Genomic DNA, 9,476 nt, shown 5'->3' with positions numbered 1-9,476 from the left:
TTGAATGAGGTGTACAGTCTTAAAAATTATGCCAATGTTTATACGAAAATATTAACAATTAGGTGAAGTTAATGGGGAAAGCAAACAAGGTTAAATAAATTCATGTTGCTAATATTGGTGATGAAGAGGAGTATGCATATGTGGGCTTTCCTTATCTAGTTTCACTCGGCGACTATGACTTTTAAAAAACTTCTGACAAAAATATATTGTCAAAGGTTATTTAAATAAAAAACATTTATATTAGCTGGGCATGGTGGCGCACTCCTTTAATCCCAGCACTCGGGAGGCAGAGGCAGGTGGATTTCTGAGTTGGAGGCCAGCCTGTTCTATAGAGTGAGTTCAAGGACAGCCATGTCTACACAGAGAAACCCTGTCTCGAAAAATCGAAAAACCAAAAAAAAAAAAAAAAAAAGCATATTAAGCCAGTATGTTTCCATATAGAGATGTCTCTCAAGAGTTCTAAGCACAACGTTGCATAATCAGCCGTGTTTCTGCATAACCATTAACAATTAAATGCACCTCGGAGCTCAGAGCCTGGAGCCAAGAACCAGAACCTTCCAGAAGCCGTGCATGCACCCAGCTGCTCCCCCAGCTCTCGCGAGACTTGCTGTTAGAGGCGTTGCCGCCGGATGCATGCGCAGTTCAGTTTAAGCTGGACTGCAGACGGGGCTCTTGGTGACAATGACCCCCATCAAGTTGCTGGTGCAGCCTACGAAGAGGGTAGAAGGCCGCACCTATGCCGATTACGGGTCCGTGAACGAATGCATGGAAGGCATCTGTAAGATGTACGAAGAGCACCTGAAGAGGCTGAACCCCCTGAGCGAGTCCATCACCTATAGCGTCAATGAGCTGTTTGAGTTTATCGACCGGCTGGTAGCCCTCAGCTGCCTGGTGTTCCGCGAAGACACCCAGACGTACAAGCCTCACAACCGGGAGTGGGTCAAGGAGAGGATCTACATGCTTCTCAGTGAGCAGGCCCAGCCAGAGGGCTCGGAGTGAGCTTCCAGAAGCTTCCGGGGCCGGGGCTGGCTGGGACCACAGGTGAGTGTGTGGGGCAGGGGTGGTTGCTATCACTCACTGCCGCTTTCATCCCTATGTTAGGTGTTAGATGAAATGGGAGCCTTCCCCCTTTTTTTGACTCTCTTCCTTCTTAGCATTTGATATGATGATATAAATGGGAACAATGTATACCTGCTTTAATACGTACACTATGGGAACTGTTCAAGGTAGCAAGAGCGTGGATCTGTGCTACCTCCCGGTAATTCTACAGTTTTGGGTTGTTTATTATTATTATTTTGTTGTTGTTGTTGTTTGTTTTTTGTTATTGTTTTTAAAATTTTAAAGGGTTGGGGGTGAGGTTGCGGGCAGCAGGAATGATTCATTTAGGCATCAGATTTTAGAGACTTTGGCTCCTGGGGAGTTAGCTCTGTATTTCGGCTCCAGATGAGGTAGAGCAAGAAGCCATCAGGCGCGAGACACTGAGACCTACCACTTCATATCTAACAGGAAGCAAAAAAGTTTAAACAGAGTGTGGAGATGCCCAAGGAGTGACTTTAGAAGTCAAGAAAGTGGTGACTCACACTTCATAGGTCTGTCTTTTCAAACATCACTAGCAACTATGAGCCTAGGGGACATAGCTGTCATATTCTGCCCATCAAATACATCTTGAGTTTTTGCTTGCCTTTTATTGTATCTGAGTAAGTATATATTCAATCTAATAAGTATATTTTTATGTATTTACATACATACAGATAAAACAGACATCTGTGAGCTTAATAACCATTATTCCTTCTGAGCATGGAGCTAACCCAGTATTCCTTTATTCCACACATCCTGAGATCAGAAAGAAATGTGTTGCACTTCTCACTCTGTGACATTTTTAATGGACTGATTAACATTTGCCTTTTTGGAATCATAAACAAGATTTTATAATAACCTTATGATTAGTGAATGACTTCTCTGTCCTATATCTAAGTGAGCATGCAAAAGAATATGGATGTTAAGCACATTAGAATATGACCTCTCTGTCGCTAATTAAATTATATTAAATTAGCTAACATTGTGGAACAAACATACAGAGAACTTTCTGGTGAGTGATCATGTGTGATGGCTGCAGCAAATGTGGCAGGTTGTTATTCCTTTGAGCCCCAATTCTGCAGACAAAAGTTAGTCTCACAGAACATGTGAATTGACCAAATCATATCTCTGATGACTTGGATGAAGACAAATTCTTCCTATTTTATGTCTGTTTCTCATCATTCTTTTACTGTACTCATCCACTCTGTAAATATTTTATAATTGGGCAAATAGTTGTTTTTCTATTTGTAAGCAATGGTGTCAACAGGATATTTTTAAATCTAGGTATGGTGTTTGATGCTAATATTCTTCAGTATATAAATTATGCTGTGGGACTCTGAACAGAGGCATTTAGTGACTTGATTTGGTTTCTGTTTATTTATTTGATTTGTTTTGACTGATGTAATTATGAACTCTACCTAACTTAAGTACACATGCAACCTTTATTTGTGAAACATTTAGTGTTTTTTACTCTGTAACATTTCATGTTAACTTGTGATTGTGTGTGTGTGTGTAAGCACCTGCATCTTATGGTGGATTGTGGGGAATAGAAACTTTTCAGGGTTCAGTTCTTCCAACCACTTTGTAAATTCTGGGAATTAAACTTGGGTGTTCAGGCTTTGCCACAGTGTCTTAGCCAGCTAGACTCTCTCATTGCTCCCAAATTAAATTGTTTCAAGAGAGGATTTCATGTATTCTAGCCTTGCCTCAGAGTTCCAGCATTGCCTCAGACTTTCTTTGTAGCTGGTAAGGACCATAAATTCTGGTATTTTTATCATTACCTCCCAAGTGCTGAGGTTGCAGTTCGACACTCAGTGTGGACTTTTATAATACTCCGGATTGAGTCCAGGCCGTTGTGCATGCTTATCAAACACTCTACCAGCTAAGTTACATAGCTATCCCTTTAACTTACGCAAAAAATACCCTTTAAAGCAAGAATAATATTTAAAATCCAGTACTTTTTGTACTGATTGATAAGTAAACTGGCAGCATTAAGTAGGACTCATAACTAAGCCACAGCACTCCGGCAGCTGGCAGATGAATATCTGCCGGTTAATACTTTATCATTAATTCCGTAGTAAAATTCTATATAAACAAAATGAAAGATCACTCTGGTGGTGTAAAGAAAGAACTCCCATCGCCTACTCACACAGGAAACTGAACAGACTGTACTGACTACGAATTAAAGTAGGGCCCAGCCAGCAAAGTGCTTGACTTCAGTCTCTGAAATGCTTGTAAAAAAGCCCACAATATAGGTACATACATAAAACCCCAAGAGTCTTGTAGGAGCTCACTAGCCCACCAGCCCTGCCTGTTTTGCAGGCTGCAGGCCAAGGACAGCCTATACCAAACCCATAGTGGATAGTTCCTGAAGAGTAGCATCATAGAGTTTGTGTACCTTACACACATGAACATACACTTACACATACACACACACACACAAACACACACAAGGTTCAATAATGTAACAACACACACATAAATACCTCTGGGGTTGCTAGCTACTCCTCTCATTTGCACGTGTAGCAAGATCTAGTTTAGAATAGGATTATATAAACAAGCAGTAGTTTGTTCAAATAATAAAATAATATAGAAAATTTTAAGACCCAGGGAAAATTTGAAATATAATGTGGAAAATTCTTTTAAATAGATATTTTATTTTGATATACTTGATGATAACATATATATCAAAATGATTTCCTAATATTATATATATTTATATATATCTTTTGTTTATTGACCTACAGGGAACATTTCTGATCAAAGCAGCAGAAGCAAGCTATAGCGATGAGCCATTTTCCATGGAAGACTGCCTCTAACCTGTGAATAATTTCTTTTCACATAGGCTTTGAGAATATTTGTCCTTGAAGTTTGTATTATCACCTGCCAATAAAATTTAAAACAAATTATAGTAAAAGAATCACTTGAAGCTGTTTTTAAAGTTTAGATGTGTCTTTTTCAGTTGCATATTAGAATGTTTATATGACATCCTTTTACTCCTCCATTTTCTTTCTCCCAACACCTCTTCTTTGTATTTATGTCTACTATCATTAAATTTAGTCTTCTTTGTCTATTGTTTGTCTGCAAAAAATGAAGTAAAGAAACTGATGAGAGCCAGTGGAAGGCCAGCCTCTTTCTTTGGGTTGCACAGGAGGCTGTCAGTAGTTGTATATCTGACGCTGACCTGTGGCAGAGGTGAGCGGGTTGGGGGAAGGGATGCAGAGAAAAAAAGATGAGGAATCCCAGACTTCAGTAAAACCCCAAGGCCTCATCTGATACAATGGACGGGGTAGGGTAGGTTGATGATTCTGATTACCTGTGTACTCTCAATTCCTGAGTAGGGTCCTTTGGTTCCACCCAGCTGGAAATCATGAGCAGGTCCAAAGCTGTTAGTCTGTCTAAGGTTACAGCTCTCAGGCTTTTGTTACTGAGAGTTTGAGCGTCTAGTAATGCAGGTACAGTTCTCTGCCCAGGTATCAGTACCAGCCCTAGTAACTGGACCACAGATGCATCATCTTTGACCTTCACAAGCTCTGACTGTGCTGCTGCTTATGGCTTCTGCTTCCTGACACAGATGCCCCCCCCCCGCCAGGGTATCTGCAAGTACTGCTGTCACCCCTCATTATTAATTGTAATCAGATTAGCTCACTATACCAGTGATAAAGTTGTATAGCCAAAGATAGTGTCATGGTTGTGACATATCAATGCAAGACAAGAACTTTTACAAATTGCAGCTTGACTTTGAGGTCCATTGAAATTCCTTAAGAGTTAGGAAGTACAGTGGACCAGTTAGCAAAACCTTCCAGAGTGATGAATAGGATTCTAAGTCAATAGAGCTCATGATCTTCATCCTAAGAAATGCAGGGGCAGTTCACACATGCTAATAGGCACATGCTAGGCCCCTGACCCACACTTCTACCCCAGAGACTGGTAATTTAAATGTAAATCTTTTTTTTTATTAGATATTTTATTTACATTTCAAATGCTATCCCCCCCCCCCGCCCTGGTCCCCTACCCACCCACTCCCACTTCTTGGCCATGGTGTTCCCCTGTCCTGGGGCACATACTGCTGGTGCATTCATAGAGAGATACCTCCCTATCTACCTTTTTGTCTTTTCCTCATTTATATAAAACATAAGAAAAGGTCCAATGTGTAGTGAATAAAAAGCGTTTCCCTAATATAAGACAATAAAGATGATCTTTTCAGGTCTATGCCAATTGCCCTACAAACTGAAAGATGTACGAAAGTATACAGGTACAAAAATATCTGGAAAATATAGCTTGATCTAAGTAGATTAAAGCATAAAGCATAAAATTACAGTGTGAACTATCAATAAGTAAGTAAAACTTAGCAGAAGTAGGAGGGCGATCACTCACCATGCTTGGAAGTTTTATACTAAGGAAATCCCAGGTAAAGTGAGGAAATTATATTTGTGTCCTTAAACCCATGACTGTCATTACCTACATGATTATAGAAGCATGGAGGAATATAGATTGTTCCTGGTGGTTTATAGCTGTTACTTCCTAATTAAAATATCCTCTTCTGCAATGAGGAATAAAGGAGAAGCATAACTTTCTGGAAGCTTGTAAAATGTACCAGCCTCAGGAAGCCCAGGAAATTGGGTATTTACAAGGCCGCTCACCCAGGATGCAGACCTTGTGATTAATTGATAGAGAAAGGAGACGTTTTTGGTGGAGGTGGCTGAAAGTTGGGCAGGAAATCATGCTTATAGATACAGCTTTCGTGAATTGTCACGCTCCTAGGACTGGCGTTTTAGTGAGGCAGTTGTCCTGAGTTGCCCATGTTTCTATAATGCCTCACATGTGTTCCTGTAAGCAAGCTCAATACCCTGTGTGGTTAGATGAAGTCCCGCTCTTGTCATGATGTCTGACATTGTGCTTTGCTGTATTTCCATTGACGTTTCTCCCAGTTTATTTACTGTTCTGTTATTTCCAGCTGATGGTGCCCATTTATTCAGTTTTAAATTCATGCCTCTTGTTCAAAAGGAAATCCTAGGGATCCTTTTTTGAGCAGTCCTCCCTGTGATGGCTTGTCATAGTGACTCTTTAGTGCATATTCATTATCTAAACTTCTAAAGCATTTTTCCTTAAGTGTCTTAAGTGTCTCAGTGCAAAGCACTGTGGTCTATGATAAGTGGTTTTGGTCAGGCCCTGACAATCATTTGAGGTCTTGGACTCCAGTGATACAGCTCAGTGTCCCATTTTCTCAGCTGACTCTTGAAGACTTGGTTATACTTTGTGACAAGGTTGGTTTAGAGACAGTGTTCTCATTTCTAATTCTCTTTCCTTGGCTTCTGGCCCTCAGCTTTTTCTTGCCTGTCTTTTCTTCCTTATTCCTTTAGGCATTTTGTTTCCCACTAAGTTTGAATTTTCAGCAGACTCTATTTTGCTTTATTTTTATTTTTTCAACTATATTTTTTATCCCATGTTCTACATTTTCATTCCACATCCGTTTTCTAGGTTGTTAACTATCTTTCTAGTTATTTTTCAAAAATATGTCAACCATTTTTAATAGCTAAGGGCATGTGTTTTATGAATCATTTCCTCTCTTCATCACCTAATTATAGTTTAATAAGGATGCAAGAATGTCTTAAGATTCTCTGAGCATACCAATAGGAATACTTTTACATTTTCTTCTTGATTTTTTTCTTCTGAATTATTTCAGTTTTCTTTGGGGACACATGTTCTATTTTATTTTTGTCTCTCTATTCATTTCTTTCCTCAGCAGAAATAGCAAACATTTGGCAACATTACTAATCGCTATTCTCTGAGATGTTCAGAGATTGTGACAATATGTGTTTGGGGATCATTGGGACCAATGTCTTCTTGCTTATTGCTGCTTGTCTGATTGGACAAGAAGTTGAGAGCCCTCTTTCTGGCACACACTGGTTCAGATTCACATAAACCCCCGAGGAGCACCCTGGGACTGCCTCTGGGATTTTAACTCTCATCTGCAGTTTTATGTACACACACACACACACACACACACACACACACACACACACACACTATCATTTAGATTTTCCTGGCAAATTCATTGTCAGGATAAAATATTCTAAAAGTATCAGTCACTTAGTTCTTTATAACATCCCTCTTGTTCAAAGAAATTCTTAGAGTTCTTTTCTAACAGTCCTCCCTGTGATAGCCTGTCACACTGCCTTTTTTGTACATATTCATTATCTTAACTTCTAAAGCATTTTTCCATAATCCATGCCAAAATAGCCAGGAGCTCTGATTCTGATCTTTATCTCTTACAACTGACAGTTAATATTTGTCTATTGTTATTACCAGTCTCCTTGTCATTCTGTTTACTAATTTTGCTGTCATCATCCTGGGTACTTTAGTACTCTAGTTACTAGGAAACAGTAGATTATGAGTAGACTCCCCTCAGCTTCTCAGCTGAGTGACATCCGTTATTTCATTCTTGTTTTAGATAATGTTTTGTTTTATTTTTCGTGTTTTTATTGTTTTTTGAGATTATAATATAATTACATTATTTCTTCCTTCCCTCTAATCACTACCATGTGTCCATGCTTGCTGTCTTTCTAAGACATGACCTCTTTTTACACTACTTGTCCTTTCATGAATATATACATACATATATACATGTGTGTGTGTGTGTGTGTGTGTGTGTGTGTGTACTCTTTCTGCATTATGTTACTTGTATGAATGTTTACATGACTAATCATTTGGTATTGAATAACAAATTGGTGTATTCTTCCTTGGAGAAGATCATTTTTCCTGCTTATAGCATTCCTATTATTATTTTTTATTAGATATTTTCTTTATTTACATTTCAAATGTTATTCCCTTTACTACTTTCCCTTCTGAAAAACCTCCTAGCCCATCCCCTTCCCACTGCTTACCAATCCACCCACTCCCGTTTTCCTGTCCTGGCATTCTCCTACACTGAGGTATCAAGTCTTCTCAGGACCAAGGGCCTCTCTTCCCATTGATGCACAACAAGACCATCCTCTGCTACATATGCAGCTGGAGCTATGGGTCCCTCCATGTGTACTCTTTGGTTGGTGTTTAGTCTCTGGGAACTCTGGGGTGTACTGGTTGATTGATATTGTAGTTCCTCCTATGGGGCTGCAAGCTCCTTCAGCTCCTTGGGTACTTTCTTTAGCTCCTCCATTGGGGACCTTGTGCTCAGTTCAATGGTTGGCTGAGAGCATCCACTTCTGTATTTGTCAGGCACTGGTAGAGCATCTCAAGAGACACATATATCAGGCTCCTAAGCAAGCCTTTGTTGGCATCCACAATAGTGTCTGGGTTTGGTAACTGTATATGGGATGGATCCCCAGGTGGGGCAGACTCTGGATGGCATTTCCTTCAGTCTCTGCTCCACACTTTGTCTCTGTATCTTCTCCCATGGGTATTTTGTTCCCCCTTCTAAGAAGGACCAAAGTATCCACACTTTGGTCTTCCTTCTTCTTGAGCTATATGTGGTCTATGAATTGTATCTTGGGTATTCTGAGTTTCTGGGCTAAAATCCACTTATCTGTGAGTGCATACCAGGTGTGTTCTTTTGTGATTTGGTTAACCTCAGTCAGGACGATATTTTCTAGTTCTATACATTTCCCTAAGAATTTCATGAATTCACTATTTTTAATAGCTGAATATTATTCCATTCTATAAATGTACCACATTTTCTGTATCCATTCTTCTGTTTAGGGACATCTGGGTTCTTTCCAGCTCTTGACTATTATAAATAATGTTGCTTTGAACATCATGGAGCATGTGTCCTTATTACTTGTTAGAGCATCTTCTGGTTATATGCCTAGGAGTGGTGGAACTGGGTCCTCTGGTAGTACTATGTTCAATTTTCTGAGGAACTGCCAAACTGAATTCTAGAGTGGTTGTACCAGCTTGTAATCCCACCAGGAATGGAGGAGTGTTTCTCTTTCTCTACATCCTCACCAGCATCTGCTGTCACTAGAGGTTTTGATCTTAGCTATTCTGAGTGATGTGAGGTGGAATCTCAGGGTTGATTTGATTTGCATTTCCCTGATGACTAAGGATGTTGAACATTTCTTTAGGTGCTTCTCAGCTATTTGGTATTCCTCAGTTGAGAATTCTTTGTTTAGCTCTGTATCCCATTTTTAATAGGGTTATTTGGTTCTCTGGGGTCCAACTTCTTCAGTTCTTTGTATATATTGGATATTATCACTCTATTGGATGTAGGGTTGGTAAAGATCTTTTACCAATCTGTTGGTTGCCATTTTGTCCTATTTATAGTGTCCTTTCCCTTACAGAAGCTTTGTAATTTTATGAGGTCCCACTTGTCAATTCTTGATCTTAGAGCATAAGCTATTGGTGTTCTGTTCAGGCAATTTTCCCTTGTACCCATGTGTAGCTGAGTCAAGCTCTTAAAG

At 39.6% G+C, this 9,476-nt stretch overlaps 1 pseudogene across 1 annotated transcript; it reads left to right on the top strand.

Moving 5' to 3' along the window:
- Positions 1 to 639: 639 nt before the first annotated feature.
- Positions 640 to 4,012, top strand: LOC110320956 (annotated as a pseudogene). Its single transcript, XR_002380488.1, has 2 exons — positions 640 to 1,041; positions 3,825 to 4,012. The product of XR_002380488.1 is annotated as an enhancer of rudimentary homolog pseudogene (transcript).
- Positions 4,013 to 9,476: the final 5,464 nt, after the last annotated feature.

The sequence above is a fragment of the Mus pahari genome, chromosome 4 (assembly GCF_900095145.1).
Source record: "Mus pahari chromosome 4, PAHARI_EIJ_v1.1, whole genome shotgun sequence".
NCBI classification, from domain to species: domain Eukaryota; kingdom Metazoa; phylum Chordata; class Mammalia; order Rodentia; family Muridae; genus Mus; species Mus pahari.
Note: the sequence above shows the minus strand (reverse complement) of the source record. Positions and strands in the feature narration are given on the sequence as shown.